This window comes from Myxocyprinus asiaticus, chromosome 20, assembly GCF_019703515.2.
Source record: "Myxocyprinus asiaticus isolate MX2 ecotype Aquarium Trade chromosome 20, UBuf_Myxa_2, whole genome shotgun sequence".
NCBI lineage: Eukaryota > Metazoa > Chordata > Actinopteri > Cypriniformes > Catostomidae > Myxocyprinus > Myxocyprinus asiaticus.
In genome coordinates this window covers 13,267,851-13,295,446 of record NC_059363.1, presented here as the reverse complement: position 1 = coordinate 13,295,446, position 27,596 = coordinate 13,267,851, and the positions used below count along the sequence as shown (strand labels likewise).

General features: G+C 39.5%; 1 protein-coding gene across 2 annotated transcripts in view; it reads left to right on the top strand.

Moving 5' to 3' along the window:
* LOC127411034 (muscarinic acetylcholine receptor M3-like) overlaps positions 1-27,596 on the top strand; it is a 181,801-nt gene that overhangs the window by 62,055 nt on the left and 92,150 nt on the right. For both annotated transcript variants that reach the window (XM_051646355.1, XM_051646354.1), the window contains one exon: positions 8,063-8,189. The gene's annotated coding sequence lies outside the window, so the exon portion shown is untranslated. The remainder of the gene's footprint in view (positions 1-8,062; positions 8,190-27,596) is intronic.

The window sequence follows — 27,596 nt, the reverse complement described above, 5'->3', positions numbered from 1 at the left end:
TCTTTTGAATGTTATGAGAACAGGTGGATTCTGTCCCTTTGGGACTGTGTTTTTGAATGTATGTCTTTGTGGCAAATGTTCATTTGTTGGGCAGATAAAGGGGAAGCAGGAGCCAGTTTCCACATTCAATGTGAGTCAGGTTTTTAATTCTCCACAAACAATACTCACTTTTCAGTTACACACAACAAAAGGTTGGCTTTTCAGCATATAAAGTGTTGCTTTTCAGCTTCTACAAATAGTGAGGAGCAGACACATAGTCTCTCATGTGCCCCTCTCTCCCTCTTTCGGTGGACTGGGCCATCTTTTATCTCCCCCGACTCTCACTGTGCACATAGAAACAGTAATTAGTAACAATTCATCTCAGGTGGATGTCCTTACTGCTTTCTCTCTCCCAGACGGGTGCTCGACCACGCCCTCACTTCCACAGTCTTAGCTCTATCAGTGACCTTTTACCTTATTTTTTACCTCAAAATCTCCTCATCTACCACACAGTGTCACACATACTGCTTTTGATTTTTACTTGAAATGTCAGAACACAATATAATGCATCACTGTGCACAGAGAGATGATTATGCAATTCTTTCATCTACATTTACATTTGAATTCTTAGTAAACACGTTCTTACCAGACTGACTTGCAAAACATAATCTTTCATCTGATATTAGACCATTAAAACTGATGCTTTGTCTTGTAAAGTAAATAACAAGGACACACAGGACACTCTAACATAATGAGGTGAATTTCAAATAAACCCGTGTCACAGCTGCTCCTTAGTTTCGTTCGAAGCTGACTTGGTTTGTGGTGTCATGCTCAGTTTGTTAGGTTCCATGTTGGACCAATTTTTTTGTCTGACATGAATAGAAATTGTGTGTCCCAACTAATTTGTCAAAACCCTGTGGTGTCCTGGGTTCATCTCCTGAAAAGAAGTGAGAGCATAATCTGTTCAGGTGGATGGATGAAATTCATTCTTTCGTCCCTTGATCAACCCATTTGTTCCATATTGCGCATTATTCACTTAATTCTGCTTTACTACAACTGAAGCTTAGCAAATTGTACAAGTGACAAAAGCAGTGATTTAGAGACTCGATTAGGGATGCAACTGAGAACCAGTTCAGATTCCGAATCAGAACTGATTACTTAAAAAATAGAGATAATTTGTGTAACAATTCTTGAATATTTGCATTCTTTTGCTTATACGGTCAGAACACTGTACTAAAATGCTCTGATAGTGTTTCCTGCATCAAAATTCAGTGCCACCGCTATTGAATCAACAGGATCACACACAGGAAATCAACATGCTGCTTTTAAATGTTCACATACCATGAAATTGATCATCCATATCACCCTGTAGCTCAAGACTGGTTGCCTACTGAAGCTAAGCAGGGCTGTGCCTGGTCAGTACTTGCATGGGAGACCTCCTGGAAAAACTAAGGTTGCTGCTGGAAGGGGTATTAGGGAGTCCAGCTAAGGGTGCTCACCCTGCAGACTGTGTAGGTCCTAATGCCCCAGTGTAGTGATGGGAACACTATACTGTAAAAAAAAAAAAAAAAAAAAAACACCATTCTTTGGATGAGATGTTAAACTGAGGTCCTGACTCTCTGTGGTCATTAAAAATCCCTGCCATTGGCAATTATCAATCATGGCTGCCTAATAATCCCCATCTATTAATTGGCTCTATCACTCCACTCTCTTGTCTCCACCAATAGCTGGTGTGTGGTGAGTGTACTGGTGCACTATGGCTGCTGTTGAGGAGAGTCCCCTGTTCACTGTGTGAAGTGCTTTGAGTGTAGTATCAGAAAAAGTGCTATATAAATGTAACGCTCATTCATTCATTCTACCAAATAACTGACAAGTGCAAGTCCCTCATCATACAATTTTGCATAAATTCAAATGTCTTCTGGAAAGGAAGTCGGCGGCAGCCATCTGCGCTCCCAGTCTGTGAAATTATTATGTTTTGAATCCACCCTCTGGAACTACCATAGCCAACGTCACAGGGACCGCCTCCCTCCATAATTTCAGGAGGTTGAGGTGGTATATTTGACTCTATTGGTTAGTTTAACCTCATAATCGAGATCCCCCACTCATCGTGTGACCTCAAAGGGTCCTTGCCACTTGGCGAGTAATTTAGAGCTCGATGTGGGAAGCAATATGAGCACTTTATCTCCCTGAGCAAATTCCCTTAGCTGAGTTCCCCTGTCATACAGTCGGCGCTGTCGTTCTTGAGCTTGGAGCAAATTTTCCTGCGTTAGTTGCCCCAAAGTGTGGAGTTTTGCTCTAAGATCGAGAACGTATTGAATTTCATTCTTACCATTTGAAAGTCCCTCCTCCCAGGCTTCGTGTAAGACATCTAGCACACCGTGCGGGCGCCGTCCATACAACAGCTCAAACGGGGAAAAGCCAGTGGAGGCTTGCGGGACCTCCCGTACTGCGAATAACAGGGGGTCAAGCCATTTATCCCAATTTCTAGCGTCTTCGTGCACAAACTTCCCTGGGTGAGGCGGGAGCTAACAGCGGCCTCCACTCTATGCTTTTTCCCCAAAAAATTTTAGCACAGTGGTCACCACAGGATACTGGTGAATATTCCCGTGCACACATTTCACCCTCACCGTTTTAGCTGTGCCAAAAGCCTTGGGATGAACCAAGCAATGGTGGATAGTGGTTTGATTACAACCGGTGTCCACCAATGCTCGGGAGTAACCCACTTGACACTTACCGGTATCCGGTATGCTCCGGCCCGGTCGGGGGCAGCCTGCGGGATGTCGGAGACCCGTACCACCGTCCCCAGCTCCATCAGAGGGCACTGATCCTGGAAGTGGCCTGGGTCTCCGCACCTCCAGCATGCTGGCCCAGGCGCTACGCCCGCACCTGCGTAGGCGGATGCTTCCACCTGAGGGGAAGAGTGATGGGGCATCGGGGAAGGGGAAGGTGTCAACCCACACACCCGGGAAGCTGGCTTTGGCGGCGGAAATCCTCCTCGCCTGCGTGGGTCAGGAACTGGCCCTGGGGAGAGAGCAGAACGAGAGGGAAGAGGGGAGGGGACAGAGACAGGGGAAAACACAGAGGAAGGAGAGAGGGAGTAGGAGGGCTCTTCCGCCCTCAGGATTGCCGCCATGTGGTCCTCTGCAAGCCGGACGGCTTCCTCCAGTGACGTTGGGCGGTGGCACTGGACCCACTGCGCCGTCCCTTTTGGCAGTCGATGTACCAGCTGTTCCAGTACCACCTGGTCGATGATCCCCTCGATGTTGCGGTCCCCCGCTAGCAGCCATCTCCGGCAGGCGTCTCGGAGCTGTTGGGCGAAGGCAAATGGGCAGTCGGATTTCTCCAGCTGCAGGCTCTGGAAGAGTTGACAATTCTCTTCCGGACTCCGGCCAATCCGTTGCAAGATGGCCTTTTTTAGATCCGTGTACACCAGGAGACTCGTTGCCAGCAGTTATTGAGACATGAGCTGGGCTTCCCCAGACAGCAGCGGAATGAGTCGGGCCTCCCATTGGCCGGGTGGCCAGCCCCAGATCTCGGCGATGCATTCGAAGAGGTCCAGGAATGCTTTTGGGTCATCCGTCGCCTCCATCTTCTGTAACGTGGGCGGGGGCAAAGGGGCGGTGGTGTCCGGGGTCACGGCTGGGGTGGTCTCCTGGCTGAGGAGGCTCTGGATCGCATGCCTGTCCTCTGCTTGAGCCCGTAGGATCTAAAAAAAACCAACGATCTTGGTCTTGCCGGAGCTCAAGCAGGGTTTGTTAGTGGGCCTGGTGTAGGCCAGTGAGGGATTGGAGAATTTCCGCCAACTGGGAGGACTCTAAGGGGCGACTCCCTTCCATCTTCAAACGGTTCCTGGGTTTCGGCACCAGTGTAAATGACTTTTCAGGGAGTACAGGGGAAAACAGGTTTCTTCCACTCAGGTTAGAGTTTCTTTTATGGAATAACTTTTTTTTTTTTTACAATGATGCCACAACACATCAGCTTCACACTTTCATGATACTCTTTAGCTGCACAATATAGACTTTAGCTTCCCATCAAGACTTTAGCTTCACAACAAGACTTTAGCTTCACAACAAGACTGTAGCTTCACGAAGAGCTTCAAGACCCAGACTCTCTCCCTGGTCTGCTGACGGTGTGGCTCTTTTATGCCGCACTCCCCATGCTCACTGTAATTAGAGACCGGTGTTAGACATAATTTAGCTCAGGTACAAGCGCCCTTACTGCTTTCTCTCTCTCCAGACAGACACTTGACCACACCCCCACTGCCACAATGGACTGTCTTTGTTGGGTTGTATAAATAATTTCCATTGGTCCTTTTTGATCTCTGTGGTGGTCTGTTGTTTGGCTCAGGCAGAGTCTTAAGCAAGAGGGAGATACTCATACATTTAGCATTTTAAGAGAGCTGATATATACATTCTCTCTGTGTGTTTTCCCTCATTCTCTTCCTTTGATATTGTAAAACATTTTATTGTTAATAAATTCTCATTAACACCTCTATTATCCTAATCTTCAGGGCTGTTGTGCTTTATTGACCACATAGCAGACCACATAGACCACATAGCTGAACCCCACATCCTATTCACTTAGTTGGAGAGTAACAATGAACGAAAATGGAAATGATATCTATATAATTGGAGAAGTGCATTATAAAATGGATATCATGTGAGCAATCACACTGCAGGCATGCTGAAAAAATTGTGTGTGTTGCATGCCACAATGACCTGATCAGATAAGTGTTTTTGCATGTGTGAATTCCATTCTTAATTAATTTTCTTTAATAAAGACTCATTATCCCATCAGCCATCCCTTCACTTTTGACCACACGCATTCTACCTCCTAATGAGCAGCAATTCTCTGTCTGACATTGAAAAGCATATTAGATTTCTTTAAGCCCTTTGATCATACATTGAAAGAACTGATTTCTGATGGCAATCATACCATTCCAGTGCCTAATCCCAACCCTGGTTTTACAGCAACTTTTTGACTTAAAATCTGGTTCACATTATAGCTTATTCTGGCCAAGGGACAGTGTCTGACTGACATGTAAAGTGACCAACCACAGTTACTTTTTAATGTGATGTTTAGGGGCACCTCTGTTTTGCGCAATGCGATTAAAATATGTTGTTTATAAGCCACTGGTGAGTCAATATTCAGATTTTACTCACCAGAGCTTGAGTAGTGTAGTATGATCATTAAATATGATGATGCCCTCTTTTTGTTTTCTTAATATCTTTTTTAGTTTTCAGTTGCATTACGCTTACATGTTGTCAAAAGTATGGTGATTAAAAACAAATTTACTAGCCAATGTCGATTCTTTTTCCAGCGTATCTGTAGAGGGTTGATATACCATGCACGTTGTTCCCTGTGTTTAAATAGTGATTATTTAATAAAATCAGGGTAGATTATTTTCACCGTTGTTACTGTTATTATGCCATGTTTTTGGGTCATGGGTACATATATGCTATATTATATATATATATTCCCCTATTTTTTATTTTTTTAAATTCCTTATCAATAAACCTCATCTGGTGAAACATATACATACTAAACTCTTCATCTGGTGAATCTACAGGCTATAAAAAGCTTCATTTGGCAGATACTCACAGAGCATTGTAACAGAGCCAAATCTCTGTAATTTTAAAATAAGAGTCCCCGATGTATTTCGGACTTGTTTAAAGTTAAAAAGTCCCGTGTTATGCACCAAATTTTTGTTTCTCTGGTTATTATTGGGACTTTGGTTGCACAATAAAATGGTTTTGGGATTGTATTAATTTTGCAGCCTCAGTGTGTGTTCCCTTCATAGTAAGGAAAGAATAAGTTGTAAGTGGTATAGATCGATTTAAATATATATATATATATATATCAGCCGATTAATCGGTTATCGGCCTTTTCCCACCACCTTAATTATCGGTACCGGCAAAATCCACTATCGGTCGACCTCTAGTTATTTCAACTTAATTAAAAAAGAATAGAAAAAAAGATGTTTACTGGTGTAATTTCTGGTGAAAAACTACACTGTCCATGATCCCGATGTCAGGATCAGAGTGTAAGGAATGAGAGGCTCAGGACCCAAATGCAGAGTGAATAAATAACGGGTTTATTTTATACAACAAAAAGGGTCAAAAACAAACCAAAACTCCCATGAGGATGAAAAAACAAACACAAACTACCCTGTAGGAGAAAACGTAAAGTAATTAATCCAGGCTGGGGCAGAGGTTACGGGGAACAGAACCGACCGGACCGAGAACAGGAACAGGACCGACTGGAAAACAAGATGAGCTGGCACTGGACAGCATACACAAGGGGACTAAAATAGGGAGAGAAATCAAACGGGTTAACAGGGGACAGGTGAGGCAAATTAACTAATAATAAGCAAACAAGGACGTAAGACAGAGAGACACGTGGCGATACAGAACAAAACAAAGCCACATGTCCTCACAAGACAACAAAACACTGAATGGCATGAGCGCACATCGGCAAGACAATAAGGCAATATACGGCCATGCCAACTGACAAACAAGACGAGAGAATGCATAGCAACGGCAAATAAAGCGATGCCACGCATTCTCACACTAAATGAAACCTGAGTGTACATCGTGAGGAAAAAGCCACACGATGCACGCAACAGGCAACAAAAACAAGACAGGACACCTGTGCGAGAGTTCGGCCACACACACACCCGACACCTTAGACCAAAATGACCGAACCTCAGCACAACATGAAGACAGCCCACGACCCGGGCGCGTGACGCGAGGTGCACCCGCATTCGTGAGAGACAGAAAATATTGACGCAAGTGCATGCTGCCAAGATGACATAAGCGATGCCCCCACATCAATAACAGACAGACATGGAGCACAAGTGTCCGGATCCTGACACAGACCGAAATTAACCAGACAGGAAGTCAGGATCCAGACACCGTGCTCCCGACATGAAACAAGACGGACCAAAGAGCACATGGCAGGAAATACAACCGAAACCTCAAAGACAGACAATGCAAAGACAGACAACAAAACACAAGACAGACATGGGATGATGATGCCACAGTCCTGTCAGACAAAAACCCAGACTGACAGAGTGACATGACCGTGACACCTGAGGGGAATAGAGTTATGCAGTGATCGCCCACTTCCATGATTCACTGCAAATGATGCAATCGAGTCGGTTTCCTGAACACTCTCAAACTACTTTAAATATTTGTATATATCCATAACTTAAAATGTATTATTTCTGTACTTACAAACAACAACTTTAAAATAGAGTTTTAGTATAGTTTCACATTAAAAATAATAGAAAAATATTAAACTATGTTTTTTAATTCTATTTGCATCATTCGCAATGCTTCATGGGATTATAGTTCATCCCCTCATGAAAGATGGTAAGTACACAGTCCTTGTACCTTTGTCTTTTTGTGCAATTTTCAAACACCTTTTTGCTTCAAATCAAAGTTTGTAATTGTGTGATTTATCTAGTAGCTAGTTAGCTTGTTTCATGTCTTCAAAATCTTTAATGAAGGATTTTATGAAAACACTGTGGAAAAAAATTAATGGGGAAAAAAACTTCAGGAACCAAAAGTGGGTGGACAATGTTGCACACTATATGCATCAGACAGTCTTTGAATGGTCCGAGACTGAGATCACAGTGACTTCAAGAGTAACATTGCTGATCTTAGGGGCCTTTTGGAACAACAGACATGGCTTATGTGTATTCAGGGCACTGTCACATGAAGGCAGATGTTTTAGTAATCTTTCAAGCTGCTCTGAGACACTGGCCTTCCACTCGTTCTATAACTTCAATAGTTAGATGATTAAAGGGAAAAGCACCCTGTGACATATTTATTTATAAGCTGTGGATAGAGCAATTTGTTTCAAATGTGTTGAAATTTTGAATTTCAGGAATTCATGTCAAGTGTTGGGGGAATGACAGCTAAACACTTTCATTGCTTCTTTTGTATGACTGTTCAGAGATCTAAGTTGAATTATTCACTTGTTGATGGCAATTTCTGAATACAGATTAGATTTCAGACTTTCATTCTTCTTTGGCCCAAACAGTCAGACTGACAACGTGTGTTTGTTTTTGTGCCTGAAGGTTTGGAGCATTACTGTATGAACCTGGCTGATGTCCTGTCTCCATGCCAACTGGAGCCTCAGGTAAAGGCACACCTGAACCCTCCTGTCAGAAGGTGACCTCTCCAAACCAAGCCAAACTCTACAGGGTGAGTGAGCAGAATTAATGCCCTTATGCAGCACTGTTGAAATTTAGCTTTTTTAACTCATTTCTTTATTTTCCTTTAAGCCATGCAAAACCTCCTCCTTCTATTATGAAACTACAGCACATGTCAGTCTTTTCAAATGATACTGAAATAAATGTAACAGGAAAGAATGTACCAAATAGGCTATGCCAGCTCTGATGCTTGTATCGGTCCCGACAACCCACTTTGCTGTGATTATTATGAAAAGGCCATTAAAGGTCATATAGGTTTGATTGAAGGAAATGTGATTAAGAGAGACATTTTGTAGAATAATTCAGTTTTGAAGTTCTTTTAATCTTGGTTTGATGCTTCCTGTGTGTCTTTACCCTTGATTTTATGTGGAGAATGTATTCTTTTTGTCACATTTACTCATTATTAGTTTGCATACTGGCCACAAAAAGTATCTGGACTCTGTAATATATATAATTGTGCTGTAAACAATTTCTGTAGTTGGTGTGCTTCCACCAGGCTTAAGGTGCGGTTGCACAGACTTTGAGCATGCAAAATGACTTCGGACACCACAACAATGCAAACCATGCAGCTTTGAATTTTGCATTCTTTGTATTGAGCCAAGAGGTCACTTTGTCAAACATCTTTTCGTTCTATATTTTGTTGCTGGTCCAAATACTTTATGGGCCGACTGCACATGGGCTTGTGTCTGTCTGTTTCTTTGAAACCAGATGATGATACTGACACGATCAGGTAAAGCAGATGGTCATGCTAATGAGTTCAAAACAACAACAGTGATTGGTTTCCCTTTGTCAGAAAGGTGTCTTTCTCTCTCTGCGTGGGTGTGCTGGTTAGTAGCTTGACACTGAAATCTTTTGAGCTTAATTATGGTTCTGTCACACCGGGAGAATGAAGTATTTTGATCTCTCGGTATAATCATTGAACGCAAACATTAAAATCGACCGATCATTAACACCATCTGAGCTGCATGACTTTACATAGAGCCGCATATGTGTGTGGAATGTCAGGAAAAGATGAGATTTATGATTGTGTAGATGGATATGGATTTCTTATTCCGACAGCAGAGTCCCTTTGCAAAAGAATTGAACTGAAATGAAATAGAGAAGATGAATTCTATGTATATAATCATTGAGGTCAGTCAAGTTTAATAGAAAAGAGTTGGGCTTTGTTTTGGTTGTCCAGGTTTTAAGTAGAGCTGAGTCATGCAATATTTAGAATATTTATGGTACATTCAAAATTATTTTATTATAAGTCCTTCACTACCTTATTTAAAATTACTGTTGCGGTTCAATGGTACTGTACTGAGATCAGATGGTAATAACATAGTAATATATACTATTGCACTGAATGATTACCATAGTCATATGCCATGGTATTTCTGTACAGGGTGCCCACACTCATGGAAAACCTAGAAATATCAGGGAATTTTAAAATTGTTTGTTCAGGCCTTTAAAAGTCATTGACATTTGAATCAGTTTTTTTTTTTTTTAATGAAAAGGTCAAAATGGTTCACAAAATCAAAACCGTTTTTAACAATATTTATCCTGTGTAATGTAAATCACAAATCACTTGAAAGGTCATGAAAGAATAAGGAAATGTATTGATCAAAAAGTGTGAGAACCCTGTACATGGTATTCCAAGGTACATTAAAGAATACCATGGTATTACAATGGTACATGATATACCATGTCCTTATAACCATGTACAATAATATGTGGTACTTTTCTGTATGTGTAGCTGCTGACGTTATTATGCAAATGTCCATAATGTGGATACACATTAAGTGTTTATTTGTCTGTAATCTGTAAACGTGTGTTAGTCACAATCAAATAAGTGATATTTAAAGCAGTGTGATACATTCAAATCAGTAACCCTGTGCTTTTTTGTAAACAGGAGTCACTGAGGCAAAAACAGGTTTCCTTCCTGTCATTATTTTCAGTCTTGCACTGAAGGTGGAGAATAAGGAAGAAATTAGATGTTGATTTATTTTTGTTTGGTTAATCAGACTAAAAGGACATCCATTGACATTTGAAGCTGCTGTCTGTTTTCCTGATCAGCTTTTAGATGTTTGTGCAACGCGATTAGGGTGTAAAATAACAGCGCACACTTTCTGAATATATCTAATCCTGTTCTTGCGACCCTCTGCAAAAAGCAATTTGATTATTTTGCTCATCTTGGTTAGATCCAAATCCATTTCGAGAGGCTGTGTTATGTACACATTTGATTTGGATGAATTGTTTTTTATGAATTTAATTGGCCAGGGCAGTCTGTGTATTCACAGGTAAATCAGAGGTCTGTCAAAATGCATTTAGTAGTGTCACTCGTACAGAAATGAAAGAAAAAATTTTGTTACAAATATTATTATTGTTGTTTTTTTTTTTTTTTCATGGTTATAAGTAGGGTTGGGTGATATATAAAATATTTACAATATATTAAATGTACTTTTGTTGCCGATATAAAATTAACCAACATCGGAAGTAGTGCAGATTTTTTCATACTTTTTTTATTTCGCCAATAAGTCACCTGAGACTGTGGCAGTAGGCCAATGTCATACTCCCTCCTTGTGTCCTGACTTACAAGTAAAATAAATCTAGACGCAGTGCAGTACATAAAACAGAACACAGGTGACTTAAGACAGCTGGACGCTGAACAACGGTCAAACACATCTGTCTAGAAACAATGCAAAAAAAGAAGCAGACATACACAACAATGCGAACAGCCTTTAAAGAGCACTAAAATAGATGTTTTAATAGTGTCTCTGATTTAAATCTCATTAACATAGATTCAAAAACTGATAGATTCATTTCCACGAATCGTTTCTTTCAAATGAATTCAAAACACTGATTCAAAATATTGTTTTTGGACTCACTCAAAAGTCCTGTGTGGCCTTGTACATCCTTTAAAACGTTTTAGTAAAAATATATATTAATACATATTGCATGTCTGTGTATGTTTTAGCTGTAACAAGTCTTCGTACTTGCTTTGTAGCAGCAGAGTAGCAGATCTAGTCTGCCAAAGTCAGAATCATATCAATATGTTGTACCCACATTAACATGCTAAATCTTTGTGAGAATTGTCATGACTGAACTATTGCTGTATTTAGGAATGTCCCAGTACCACTTTTTTGAGACAAAGAACGAATACAGATACTTATTTTTTGGTACTCACCAATATCTGTTCTTTACTTTTAGTTTTTTTCTGAATTCCATATCAGCAGTGTCTAAATAAACAAATTCATTAACTTCAATCAAATGAAAATAGAACAGTTAGTTTTCAACATAATATTGTATTTTTTTTATCTTTTATACACAAGCTCACAGCATAATCCAAAATACAACATTAAAAAACAGGCAAAGTTATTTTTGGTCAAAAAAGTGCTTTATAACACAACAACACATATGTAAGACATTGCTTAAATATAATCCAATTACTGCTGATTTATATTTATTAAAATTGATAGTAATATTACAGTGAATATTACAGAATATACTAGTAGTATACTACATACAGTAGTGATAAATTTCTGTCATACCTTTTTCCATTTAAATTGAGTGTAAGCTTTTATTTTGAAGTGTTTCTGTGTTGTGTTGACTGTTGCTTCTCACTTCTGGAAAAGCAGGTCACTACTTGTCCCAATGTGGTTATTAAACTGCAAAAGGATGCTATTTAATTAAATAAATATGTAGTCTGTATGTGCCTCGCATTACAAAGTGAATTAGCGCTCTGCTCGCTGTCATCTGCTACAAACAGAGCATGCAATACTCATGATGGTGTATTCCGTGTTTGAGCAAACAAGCTGCAAAAGGAGCCTCTGCTGTCATCACAAGCTCTCACATTTGAACAGCACAGCACATGCAAACTATATATCTATCTCATTACATCTCAGCCTTTGCATTTTAATAATCACAGTAGGACATAACATACTTTTAATTTGTGCACCGAATGTTTACGTAATGACACTCGTACATCAGATGGTATGGGTTTTTGGTATTGGAGCAGTTTTACAAACACGAGTACAAGTGCTTAAGCATAGTATTGGAGACATGCCTAGTTGTAGCCTACTGGTGCTTGTAAACAGAGGTGGTTAATAATGTGCTACATTTACTCCGTTACATGTACTTGAGTAATTTTTTGGAGAAAATGTAGTAGGCATTTTGTGCAATGACAGTAGGTATTAATAATGCATGATCATGCTTCGGTTTATAATTCAAATAATATAATACTTAATAATATAATTGAGCCTATGAGACACTGTTTAAATTTTTCATCGTAATAATTACTAGGAACGTTTCCCTTTTTTTCTAATTTTCAGACCTGACCAAATCTGTCAAGCATCCTTAAAATGATAGCTCACCCATAAATGAATATTCTGTTATCATTTAGACTCATTCTCTGTGTTCCAAACCTGTGTGACTTTCTGTCTTGTCTGGAACCCAAAACAAGGTTTTAGGCTGAAGGTGACTGATGCGAACATTTTGTCTTACATCTCCTTAACTGTGTTTCTTGTGTTCAAGTCATATAGGTTTAAAACATGAGGGTGAATAAATTATAGCAGAATTATCACTGTAACAGGGTATAAAGGATGACATAGGCAGATGATCCATGCATGCAAGGTGTTAATAATAATAATCAGATCAGAAGTAACTAGTAATTCACTACTTTTTTTTTCCTCGCTTATTTATTTTTTTTTTTTAAATGGATACTTTCTTACTCTTACTCAAGTAATTATTAACGTTAGCACTTTTACTTGTACTAATGTAATTTCTTTTTAAGCATTAGTAATTTTACTTGCATATAGTTTTTGGCTATTCTAGCCACCTCTGCACATAAATACTAATGATTAAATATCATTCTTCTGTTAATTTAGTGAAAAACTGTTGAAATAGTGCCTTGTTTATTTTTTTTTAAAGATGTTTATGATATTTTACCTAAGTTTACATTTTTAAAGTACTTTATTGCCATGATTGTGTTTACAATATTGCCAAAGCATCATTACACACAACAAAAGCAGTGAAAAGGAAAATAAAATACTACTAATAATAAAATCAGTAACACATAGCGCTAAGATAAAATTAAAATATAGGGTTCCAGTAACACTAATAAAAAATTAATAATAATAACATCCATGTACATCTTGCATTAAACATTTTGAATTCACTTGGCAACAATAGCTGTTGAGCTATGGTTCCTCTGATTTAAAAAATGAAAGAAAATAAAAATAATAAAATCTAACCCTCTTTAAGCCATTTCAGGGCATATCTATCTATCTATCTATCTATCTATATAGTCCAGTTCTAGTTGTAAGTGCCTGGTCTAAGACACTTCTATTTTGCCTACAACATTGATTTTGTCTCAGTGTTTTTCAAATTTTATTTGTTTTTTCTTCTACCTCTCTTTGAGTATCTTTCTTCATCTTAGTCTTATCTTTTATATTGTCCACTCTCTGCTGAAAAGCTGACCTTGCTTTAAACAGATAAGACTGACATGTATTGCATTTTCTGTAAGATTAGGGAGTCAGCACAGAGCACAGTTTGTAAGCCATGTAACTTGGGTTCTCTTTTGCCTCCATACTTTAAAAGCACAGGGGAAAAAGTCCCAGCATTGCTCCTCATATCTGAAATGAAGCTCTACCATCTGAGCGTGGACTTATTTGATATACACAGACCTCCCCCACACCTGTCTGGGTCCTCCAGGTGTATGTGTGTGTGTGTGTGTGTGTGTGTGTGTGTGTGATTCTATCCTCTATCAGGGATTAATTAACACACTGAAAGAGGAAGACTGGAAGGAGGGAGAGTGTCCAGCAGAGAGAGGGAAAGATGGATTGCAAAGAGCAATAGAGCAAAAAAGAAAGAGGGCGGTGAGCCGTTGATGGTGAACCGGTCTGAGATGGGTTTTAATTGGCCGCTATTACGGGCTTCAGGGTATTGCACCTGCCTGTCACTAACGCACTCACCGTAGAGTGAAGTCAAAGTGTGAATGCATGGGAATGTGACTGTGTGCCTGCTGCTTGCCTGTAAGCATATAACCCGATACATGAAAGCGACTTAAAGTGAAAGGGTACGTTTTAACAATTTTACTCATACATTTTTAAAGCTGCTTGTTTGATTTGCTAATTTTGATGCTCTGCTCCTCAGATGGAGAACAAATGTCTTGCACGTGGTTTATTATTCAGTAACTTCAAAACCTAGTGGGATGCCTCAGTGGCTACTGCCTTCTTATGTGGTTACCTCCTAAAGACCCGTTTGCACCATCATCGACTTTTTTGCTGCATCCTGAGGTACATTTTCTCTCTGCGATCACTTCTTTCTCCGTGTTTGCGCCTGAACAGCAGGTAGGAAAGCTTGATGGTGTCAGCAACATAACTAATTTGAGTGGAGCTTCAGAGGAGGGTCAGTTCCACACCACACAGCTTTTTATTAACAAGCTCTTCCTCATTTTCTCAGAAAAGATCTTAATAACCTTTTTTTTTGTTGGTTTAATCACTATATGTTTTATTGTACTTTAACTTGTTTTTCACCATAAAAACTGGCATGGCATTAAGTCACTAACAAACAAAGAAACAATCCTCTTTTTGTCTTGGATTGTAACACGATTGGGACCATATGTTCCGTTAACCAAGTTTTTTTTTTTCATTATTTACCAAATTATAAAACATTGCTGTACAATTATTTCCCTCTCTGCCCGCTCTTATTCAAGACTTTGAGGAAAATGGCATGTCTAGTCTTTTGTAAACCAAACCATGTACACATCATGGATGTCACACCTCTTTCAATAAAACGTTCCTTCTCCTGCATTTGATTTGTTTGGGAGTAGTCCCATTCTGTGTGTTCATCTTTCTCCATGTTACTTTGTCTCTCTCACTTGCAGTCTTATGTGCAGGTAGAGCCCCTGGCACACGGAAATATACACAACGCAATATACACATTATAGCAAAATCATTATCGGCTGACACTATCTGCACACTGCCCAGCCCTAGTCACTAGTAGGCATTCCTTCTGCTAGTTGCTCTAAATCAGGGGTATTCAATTAAAGTTCCAAGAGGTCCGGTCTCGACATTTATCTCTGACAATAATAACGTTTCGTAGCCATTCTGACTGATGTGTAAGAAATGCAAAAAAATTTTGGAATAGTTATTATAAATTTCCAAGTTGCCAGCAACAGTACTTTGTAAAATAATAAAAAATAATAAATCATAAACAGTCAAAAAAGTCTTTCATTGGGCAAGAATGAGGACACTGGGGGCCCAAAGACAACTAAATTAGTGGGCTATGGGAGATCTTAATTTCAAAGTTTTGGTTGTCTTTTTTGCCATCCATGCCAGTGATGATGTTATCTCTGACTCTGATTCATTTTCACCAAATTTAAACAAAAATCTCTCTGTTTATTATCAATAGGCTCAAAAGATGTTGATTAATAAAGATAATTTTATATGTGAAAAAAGGTTTATAGTTTAATAAAGTGTCTTGTCACAAACCTTGCTTAACTGAACTGTCGGAGTCATGTCAGACACATGAAGATTGTTTCACTTGCTTTATTTTCATTTTCTTCAGTGTTTTGGTGAAAGATGCCGGTATCCATCTGTATTGCTGCTCACTGTATTTCTCTTCTATGGTCTACTGTTGTTAAAACAACGCGACTGCAGCTCTACTACGTGGCGCCTCATGTCGCGGTCTGGGGAAGAGAAGCAACGCATGCAGAGCGCGAAAGGGCTTAACTGAAGTATGTTTGGTGCTAGAGAAAAATATTCAAATGTATAGCGCTGAAAGATTAGTGCTATCTACGCCCTGGAATGCTTGCGGTGTATGCAGCTCCGTTATTTTGTCACGCTGCTAACCTAAAGTGTAGAAACAATGAGATATGGCAACTGTTGTCATGATGTCTCAAGGTCCAGGTCCAGACCTCGGATTGGTTCCATCCGGACCACGAGACATCATGACAGTGATTGCCATATCTCATTGCTAATTGGCCAATTGGTGGTCGTTGCTCTAAAGTTATTGTTGGGCTGCAGATCTGGCCATAAGATGATGAATTCATGATAAATTGCACGAGTTGGCTCATACAAAAACATACGACGTACTCCTATAGAGAACCCGCCCCCCCCAAAAAAACATACTTTATAAAAACTGAAAAACTGAAACTGAAATTCTAAAATTCTGAGTTGCCATTAAATTACAAGATATCATTCTAATTTCACAAGTAATAATAAACCAGAAATCAGGAATTCTCATGAAAAGTTTAAACTCATTCAGAAAGATGATAATTTCTAACATGGTTTTCTATGCATAATTTTTTATCATATCCATGAACAGTATTATATGAATATTGAAACCACTTAACTTTCCACCTTGCCTGTACTCGACTCCAGTATCTTACAGGAGACGGATGACGTGATCTCCACTGACTTCACTCCCATTGGTAGTTTCTGTCGAAAGTCGCTTGTCATTTGCATAAATTTTAACTTCTCTCAACAGTCCATATCGTGTCGTAATGGTCGCTGTCACTTTTGTTGCCTAAATTTGGCAGTATTCATCGAGAATGAATGAGATCAGGTTGCACTGTTGCTGCAAGTCACTGGCGGTGTGAACTGCATCTGCATGTGTTTAACTGTCATGGAACCTCATAAGTGACTGATTTGGAACACAACAAATATTGCACGTCACACAAATAGCACTCTTAAGTTTTGGAACAGAGCAATTATCTTTCTTCATGCTAGATTAAGGACTTTGCATTCTTGCACTTGCTCTTCTTCCCAGCCATGCTAAACAGCTGTTTGGGGATGCACTCTGTGAATTCCCATTTCTCTGAGAAGCCGTAAACTCATTTGATTTTCTCTGGTTGATTGGGTTCACTCATAAGCAGGCCTTTATCACTAAAATACATGCATAACGCCACAGTTTTGCCCTGTTGTCCCAAGGCCACATTCAGTACTGTCCTCATGCTGCTCAGTCAATCACAATGCAGAAACCTCATATGTATGTCAGGAGGACGTTTATGCCCAAAGACATTACAGCACGCACATACACACTGTCACCACTGCCACTATATCTCCATAAAAAATTGTCATCACTGTAAAAATGGGTAATTATGGAAAGAGGGGAATCATTTTGGTTTATCTATGATGGTCACACTTGCTACACTTTTGGCTTAAACAGGAAATGCGCTGTCGAGCATGTGCCAGGAATGCTTTCCTAACAGCGCGAGAATAATCACATTGAAATGTCGGCCTGCATGTAAATACCATTGAAGACAGTGGGTTGAAAAATGGTGTTTACTTGATGCTGCTAAATGCTTCCAAACACTTGGAAGCAAGTGTAATTCTGCCTGTAACTTACATGACTGTAATTCAGCCGTTTGCATAGATCAGGGCTCATTATTTACTGTTTAATGTTGCTAAGCCAGATAACATGAAAAAAGTACAAACCCAGTTTTATAAGAAAATGTGAGTGCTGCTTGCCTGTGTAAAACTCGCCCCCATGTTGCCAGAGTGTTGCTATATAGTTGGGAAGGTGTTCTAGGTGGTTGCATAGTGGCTCACCCTTGAGTCTCCCACATGATCACACAGGAAGTCAACATATTGCTACCGAATGTTCCAAGACCCTGACATCAACCCTATGCTGTTTAGTTACTAACAAGCAGCATCTTCCATCAGACATCTTTACATCATTTCAGATGTTTACCTTTTCCTGTGGAGCTAGTGCTACTGAAAGCGCATTGTGTGACATGGGTTCAGCTCATATGGAAACCAGCAAGTAATTGCATTCAATAACCAAGGATGGGCATGATTCAGATTAAATTTTTACTGCACTGATGGTTAAATTTAGGGTAAGAGTTTGGATTTGGGCATATGGGTCATAAAATATGTATTTCTGTTGACTGTATTACATGATTTCAACCAAAACATCTCACTTTACAACTCACTTTTGGTGCCAATCTGTGGACATTTCACCTGAAAACTGGAGCTCACATGTGCCAATACGTTCAACAACACTTACAGCTGTGGTTTCAATTTCAGGAAGCACAGGCCGATTTCAACTGAAGAACTTTCGATCTACTTTCACTAAATTCACAGAGTGATCAGTTTGACGTCTCGATGATAGTCGAGCTGCATTTTATGATTCGTGGCAGGATACCAATTTTCTTAAGAAAAAAAGTTCTTGGGATAAATTATAACAGGGTATCAGCGGGTCATTAAAAATATTCAAAAGTGTTAAATTTATTTGGTGAAAATGAAGGCCATTAAAGGTATTAAAAAGTCTTGTATACACTTCCTGAGGTATAATTTATTTTAGGGATGCACCGATCTGATACCTGGATCGGTATCAACTCCGATACTGAAGCTTTGTGTGTTAGTCATGTTCGTTACTGTCAAGCTCCAAAAATGACATAAAAGAACCATAAAAACACAAATAAAGCAGTTTATATGACTCATGCATTTTATTTGAAGCCACTTGAAGACGTGCGATAGCTCTGTGAATCACAAAAGGCTGTGATTAATAAGTAAATATATAGTATGCACAGTGCCAGCACGTTAGTGAGTGGTACTGCTCTGTTGACACAAACTCACGCACAGGCTGGTGATGCATTCGCGGCTATATTTAGCCTTCACAGCGGTGTGCAATATTTGAGCGCTACTCAAGAACAGCATCTCAGATGTAGATGCTCAATAGTTCGGTTCACTTATAACATTCATTTAGAACAGCACTGGAGGTGCATTTTACCCAAATTTGAATAAGAGGCAAATTAAACTACTGTGAACTTGCCTACAAACAGACACATACAGGACTTCCTGGAGAGTTTAGAATGTCTAAATAAAAGTGTTAGGGTTTAAAAAGTGCACAATTTAAATACATTACTGTTGTATTTAAAATTAAAATTCAATAATAATAATATGAATAACAATTTATTATTATTATTGTCATCATTAGTATTTGTTTACAATTTATAACAATATTCAAGTTGAATGGGTTCCAAAAAATAACTGTGTGAATAAAAAGTGGACTGATGTCTTACAACTAAATTGAACAAAAAAGAGATCTGATGTAACGATGGCTGGCGCTGGCAATGACAATGCAGATGAAGACGACGATCAAGTGTAAAACCCAAGTGTAGTTTATTATAAATCGTGATATCCAGAAACCTTAACTCTAAACATGAACAAAACATAAACATGAACTTGACTTAACTAAACTTGACATGACTTGGTAAGACTATGAAACAAAACATTGACATGACATGACATGACATGACATGACATGACATGACATGACATGACATGACATGACATGACATGACATGACATGACATGACATGACATGAGCATAGAACCAACAACAATACATTCACAAACAATACCTGACAATGGACAATGGCAAACATGAGGGTTAAATACTTGGACATGGGAGAACACATGACAAAGATAACCAATGACAAGACTGAACTAATAATAAGACAATTAGACAATAAACCAATGAAAACAAGATACATGAATATGAAGGGAAACATGAAATCACATGACCAGGGGACCACATGACATGAAACAGGAACTAGATTTTCTAAATAAAAGACATGAAAAACATGAACCAACAGAATAAACATGATATCTGAATCCTTTAAAGTCCAGATGCAAGTTGATAATTTTTTGAAAAAAAAAATAAAAATAAATAAATAAAATAAGGCAAAAATAAAACACTGGTTTCTTTTCTACTGAAGACTTGAAGAATGGAATTACTGTTAATTTTGCTGCTACATAATCCAGTATACTTAAGCAATATCACACGAGCAAGAGTGCGATATGGCCCTACATAAGCACTGTTGTGATTTGGCCGTAGGTAATCACAGTAGTGCTGATTTAGGGCCATATAGCATGATTGCGAGTGTGATATTGCTTATATACCACAGTTCAGTGAATCAGAATCAGAATCAGCTTTATTGCCAATTATGCATACACATACAAGGAATTTGTCTTAGTGACAGGAGCTTCCAGTGCACAACAATACAAAAACAGCAGCAAGACGTAGATAATAATAAAAAAATAATAATAATTATACACATACGTACATACACACACAGACACACACATACATACATACACACATACTGTACGTAGTGCAAATCCAATACAAATCTGTTATCTGTTATGTACAGTGCAAATGTTTTTTTTTTTTGTTTTTTTTTTTTTTTCAGAGGAATGAAATGGCACATAGTTATTGCTCAATGGGGCAGTTTAACTGTTCATGAGATGGATAGCCTGAGGGAAAAAACTGGTGCTTAGAGCTCTGAAGCATCGGCCAGAAGTCAACAGTTCAAAAAGGTAATGGGCAGAGTCCAGTGTGATTTTTCCAGCCTTTTTCCTCACTCTGAAAGTGTATAGTTCTTGAAGGGGGGGGGGGGGGGGTTCAACCAATAATCCTCTCAGCAGTCCGAACAAGTAAATGTAAAAAATTTGGAAAAAACTGAGTACAGTCATAAAAACGCATTTGTGCATGTAACTACTTTCTTACGTTGCTGGTTCAAACCAAATGATGCGTCCAAGCCTTCATTAGTAATTCAAAAATGTCACTTCAGAAATAGTATCACGGCTTGTGCTGTTTCTAACAAGTTATTGGATAAGCAAGGATGGATGTGTGTGTGTGTTAGAGAGAGAGAGAGAGAGAGAGAGAGAGAGAGAGAGATGGAGCATGTGTGATCACCTGTTGCCACACCCAAGCAGAGATGCTGTCAGCTTTCTGAAGGTCAGCTTTCTCAGTGGAAATATAGCCGTCCAAGCGGGGGTATTTCTCCCTAATTCGCGGTAGCCGGTGTGCAAGAGTCATTCACTATAGAAACTACAATCTCCTCTGCCATTTTGAACAGTACTTTCTCTCCAATGTGGAAACTCCAGTAAGAGGTAAGCGCCTTGAGTTCTGTAATTAATCAGTCTGTTGTGTCTCTCAGCTATGATGAGCCTTAATGCTGAAGTTGTTCGTTTAAAGCGGTTTAAAGATATTTTCTAGATTTAATAGTGTAGTAGTAATACAAGTGATCACGGAGCGCTGTTGTATGTAAACACTGGCTGACGTGGATTCACTTCAGTCACCTAACTGGTTCATATTACTGGCTCACCACCTGCTGGGTAACATATGTAATGTAAGAGACACACATACAGTAGCTCTTAACACATATGCACTGCTCTTACACTTTAGTTTAGAACAGCACAAACACAAGCGGAGTGATACACACAGTGAAGCATCCGAGTGCTGATGGTGTGAGACCATCAGTGCTCATAGAACATCTCTCATCCAATCAGATTCGAGGACCAAAACTAACTGTTGTATATTAGTTAATAATGAAGTGTTTCTTAATAAGCTACAGATTTATATTGAAATAATGTGTAGTTAGAGGTTTGTGTTTCTTTACATATTTAAGAGTACTCCCAATTAGATCCACACAATAATATAAAGATATTCTAAACTGATTATGCAAAAAAACAACACTGGTATCGGCTTGGGATCGGTATCGGCCGATACTGAGATGGGAAGAGAAATAAGTGGTATCGGTGCATCCCTAATTTATTTATTTATTTATTTATTTATTTTATTTGAACATAGTGCTCTTTGGATCATAAGGTTGAATTAAATTGTTTATTCAGATGTCTCTGTTGCACAGGAGGATTACAATTCAAAATACAATTGCAAAACATTTGTAAATGCTACAAGTTAGTTAGTTAAATTTAAGTTTAATATTTTGGATCAGTTATTTTTCCAATCCCAACAGTAAGCAATAGTAATAGTAATGCTTTCCGTAGCAAACACCACCAATTATAGCTTTAGATAGCAGTTAGAATCAAATTGCAGAACTGTGAAGCCAAAAGTTGCTTTGCAGGGGTTATATATGTATGTAACATATTGCAATGAAATTACTGACACAAAAGAAAGGTCAGAGCATTAAAGTTTTGCAACGCCTAAGAGACATCGGGCAAACCTTGAACTCTTTTAAATATGCTGCATATCTGTGAATGAGTCACGTAACAAATGGTGGGAAAGGAAGTTGGATTATTCGTTTGAAATGAGAGACAGACAGAGATAATGTTGTGTGCGTGTGTTGTAATTTAAGTTTCTTGAGGCATAGAATAAATTATTTTCTGTGTTTTGCCTCTGGAGGTGAATTCCTCATCTCTACAGCTGTTACCTTTTCATACACTTGGATGGATATCAATGTCCCTGCTTCTCTCTATTCACACCCTCACTGTGCCTCGATCTGCTTTGTGCACACACTTTGAAAGGTGCTATAGTGCAGATGATAAATTATTGTGTTTGTGTATCTCATACAGTCATTAACAGAAGGCAGTTTTTGTGAATTTAGTTTTTTTTGGAATGTGTGTGATCTCAATGGATCTGTCATTCAAACCACAACAATTCCCCTCTACCCTTGCTCGCTCTGTTAAAGTTTAAAACTTTTTTTCTTCAAACTTTTGTTCGGCTTCACCCCCCATCCTCCATTTGTTGGAGTTTTTGTCTTTCTGTGTTTTGTCAGACAGCTGCGGTGTTTGGTAATTAAGTGGAAACACTTTGTCAAATTGTTGAACACAATTTGACAGACCAAATCTCCCACTAGATGCTTTCCATTTGAACATCTCAGTTATGAGATTGTGATTTATGTGATAATTCTTTAGTAGAAGTCGCAGTTAAAGTTGGCAACTGACGTTAGTTTTCAACTGACGTTAGTTGGTTCATTTAATATTAAAATTAAATGAACTGGTCAGTTTGTAACATTCAGCTGTGACATTGGGGAATTGACAAGCATGGAAGAATGTATTTTGGATACAGTGACTTTAATACTTTGTACTTTAAGATGGACTATTCTTTTTGTCCTGCAAGGACAGAATGTGCTGGCAAGCAGTTGTTCCACACAAACACACATATTACACTTGCATCCAGCACATATTATAAAGCACCTATTTTTTACTACGGGGCACCAGTGGTGGTTCTGGATCCCTTGGTGCTCTATGTGAGGTAAGAAATGACCAAAGGAAAAAAATAGCATGCAAGGTAATCAGGGACGGTGTAAAAATTTTATTGCAAGTTCCGTAGAACCACTGAATACATTTTGGCCATGATTTACTGAAGGTTGCGTGTATACAACTAACACACTTGATTGCATGCACAAAAAAGGTCTGAGCAGATCTACTAATGTAGTCTGCAAAGTTATTTATCAAATCTGAAAGTCATTTCAGAAATAGAAACTGTGAGAGAAAATGAATATGAATGAAAGGCAGGTATTAATGTGATTTGCACCATGCATCATGTTGTCATTGTGGTAAAACTGAGACTTTGAGAATGGAGAATACATCCACTATTGGTCTTAAAACATTTAAAGAGAAGTGTCATACACAGGTATTATCAACTAACCCCAAACCTAAAAATGTAATGTTAAATTCGTCACTGATTATGTTACTTTCAACGTGGGATCTGAACCCAGGTCTCCCACACTGCTGATACAACACGCTTTTGGTTGCAGCACAAGGGAAGGTAAATATGCTGGAGCCAATGCAAAAATATCTGATAGGTGATTGTGCTTGTCAGTGAGTCTGCATTATGTGAATGGTCTCGGGAACAACATGCCGTCTTCCCGTGTGATCGTGTTGATATGCGCTGTTTTAATAAATCAACAACAATTCCCACAACATGCAATTTGAAAGACTGCACAAGCAAATTAGGACCTGTTATTTGGGATCTTAGTAAAATAGGGTCTTTTCTTTTTAGGAGAAAGCACTTTAATTGGTCAAAATTTTTATTGTTTCAAAAACTTCAAAAGATTTTAAAAAAAGTTCACTTTAACAAGTATTCCATGTATTCATTTTATCAACACAATCTAATTAAGTTGCGCCACACTGCTTGCTTCCAGTGTAGATTGAATGTGTAGATTGAAGGTACAAACTGCACATTTATTATAGATCATATTTCAAGACCCCCCAGGAATGTCGAGGCCCTAGGCAACCAGGATTATTCACAATTAATTTTAATTTCCAAACATTATTTTTTGTGGATCGACGTCGAATCATAGAGAAACTATTGCAATGCATCTGTGAATTGATTCTTTCCCCCACCCCTATTGTATAAAAATACCTTGTGTCTTTTCTTTTTTTAATGTGTAAATGCCTTGTGCTCTTTATTGTGCAAACTCCTCATCACCACAAACTGACAGGTAGAGGATCTCTGTCCTTGTAATATAATATTAATAGCAGAAACTACAGTGTTCTTGACAACTGAGACAACAAAAACTATAAAAGCAGTAAAGACTGTTTCAGGTCACTGCCTGCGGATTAAATGCCTTTACTCTGTGCAAATATGACTGAGGTTCACAGAGAAAAAGACTTGATGCATGTCCTACATCCATCTCAGAGAAACCTGGAATTATGTTGGAGTTTCTTTTCTCTTGATGTATACAAGAGTGTAGAAGGTTCATTGTCTGGGTAATGAAGGAGTCAGGAGGCAGCGAACTGTCAACGTGAGTATGTTTATTACTCTTCAGTGTCGTTCATAAAACAGAAACAAAAAGGCACTCAGTGGCCAAGTACGAGTAAAGGCTTCTATTGAACACACATAGGCGTCTCTCTCTTTCTCTCTCTCTCTCTTTCTCTCTGACGCCACATGCGCTCTTATGACTCCCTCCACCATCACTACAACAAGAAACAGGTGTTTGAGATAATGACAACCCAGGTGATGAGCCTTACCACTCTTTATCTCCTGCACACACACACAACATGAGTTTTATAGAGGACAGAGGCAAAAATATGAAGACACATATAAGTACCATCGCTTTGAAAAACTTTTGTTGTTCCTTTTCTTTTGTTGATAAAATGGAGCAGTGAGGTGGGAAAGGCCACGTTTCTTTGGCTATGGCTCAGTCTTATATTACTTAGAAATATCCTTTATGACACCTGCATTATATAATCACAGACATTATTTTTTAACTCAAAGAAGTGTAAAACACGGCTACAACCCCCCTTTTATTCATATTATTTATTTTTAAAGTGTGAGGAAAAAGGCCAATTTAGCTGTCTTTATATCTACATGATTTTTAATCAAAACAAGCTTCTTTTACCATTTCCATTACATTTTCACACAAATTGTGTTGTTCTAACAATCATAAAACACTGTCATTTTCACCATACACTTTGGGAATAGAAAAACATCACACTCTCCTTAAGAGGGGCCTTTAGCCCCATTGTATCCTACTAATTTGATTTAGAAGCAAATAAATCTTACTGTGGTTGGCCATTGATTTTATACAAAGAGGCCATTTTAATCAATAACTCTGCACTGAATGACTCATTTTCTTACTTTGAGAGAATTTGTTCCTTAATGGTTCTCCCCAGCACAGCCAGAGTCATAAACTGATGCCTTACCCACGCTGAAATTACTCAATCTCATTACAGCGCTTGCATTTATTTGTGCTTTGCTTGAGTGCAACCTGTATCTGTAATGAGCGTTCTAAATACCTCCAGTATTATATTGTATTCTTATGATTTGTTTTGAAAATTAACAGCATTTTGATTTGTGCTGAGCTATTTATCTTAATTTCCAAAGTAATTTTATATGAATCGATCAAGACCTGCTAAATATGATTTGACAAAATTGTTACAGGGCTTTCCAAGATAGCAACTTATTTAACATTAATTATAAAATCTCATAAAAATGCCATAAGCTGTCTGAAACAACTTGTTGCCATGGGTTATTTGTAATTAGCTGAACAACAGAAAGGAAAAGACCACAGTGGAAGCCAGTTTCCCTCCAAATATGTAACGTTCTGTAACGTTGGTGCTGGCAATGACGATGATGAAAACAATGACGATGAAGATGAACCCAAGTGCAGTTTATTTACATAAGTGATATCCAAAACATAAATCCTAACCATAACAAACATAACCGACTTGACATAGACTTGACTTTAATATGCTACGCAAATACAATACCTGACAAAGGACAATGGTAAACATGAGGGCTTAAATACATGGACAAGGGGTAAAACAAAGATGAGAGAACCAATGAACAGACAGAACTGATAACAAGATAATCAAACAATAAACCAATGAAAACAAGACACATGAACCTGGAGGGAAACATGAAATCACATGACAAGGGAACCACATGACATGAAACAGGAACTAAACTTTTCAAAATAAAAGACATGAAATACATGAACCAACAGAATAAACATGACATATCCCCCCCCACTAAGGGGCAGGTCCCGACGCCCCAACTCATGAATAAAACACATAAAACATGTGGCTTGGCAAGGTGTGGAGCGTGGGGGGTGGAGCCATGAGAGGCTCGAGGGGCGGAGCCATGGAAGGCGGAGCCGTGAGAGGCTCGAGGGGCGGAGCCATGGAGAACTGGATACCCGGAGAGTAGCCGAAGACTCGAAGGGCCAGGGTGGAGCCGGAGGGAGGGAGGACCAAGGCGGTACTGGAGGCTCAGAGGAGCAAGGCAGAGCTGGGGGATTGGAAGACTGAGGTGGAGCCGGTGGGACTGAGAACTAAGGTGGAGCCATAGGGAAGGAGGTCCCTGGTGGAACTGATGGACCGGAGGGACAAGGCGTAGCCAGAAGATCGGAAAGCCAAGGTGGAGCCAGGTTTCTGACTGACCAAGGAGGAGCTGGAGGGATGAGGGACCCCAGTAGAGCCAACAGGCTGAAGGACCGCAGTGGAGCCGAGGGAACGTAGAGCCAAGGTGATGTCGAGGGATCGACAGGCCAAGGCAGAGTCCAGGGCTCGGAGGGTCTAGGCGGGGTCAGAGTGTCGAAAGTTCCCCTTGCCTGATCAGGAGAACTAAGGGTGGGTACAAGGGCAGGAACCGTCTCCAGGTCTAATAGCTCAGATGTGGCTATGACATGGTGTGGAGCAGACTTAGGCATGGCTGTGACATGGCATGGAGCAGACTTAGGCGTGGCTGTGACATGGCATGGAGCAGGCTCAGGCGTGGCTGTGACATGGCATGGAGCAGGCTCAGGCGTGGCTGTGACATGGCATGGAGCAGGCTCAGGCGTGGCTGTGACATGGCATGAAGCAGGCTGAGGATCCGGGGCAAAAGATGACGCTAGCTCAGCGACCATGACGTGGAATTCTGGCTCGACGGCCATGACGCGGGATGCTGGCCCGGCGGCCATGACGCGAGACACTGGCCCGGCGGCCATGACGTGGAACTCTGGCTCGGCGGCCATGACGTGGAACTCTGGCTTGGCATCTGCCTCCCCTACAGTGAACGTAGAACCAATAGGTCGATATACTGAGCCAGGTCATAAATACTCCGACCGCCAGGCATCAGGGAGGAAACTGGCTCTCTCAAAACTGCCCAGAAAATGTCCTTGAGGGCTATTTCATTAAAGTCCACCCAGCAGGCCAGAGTGCAGAAGTCCTCCACA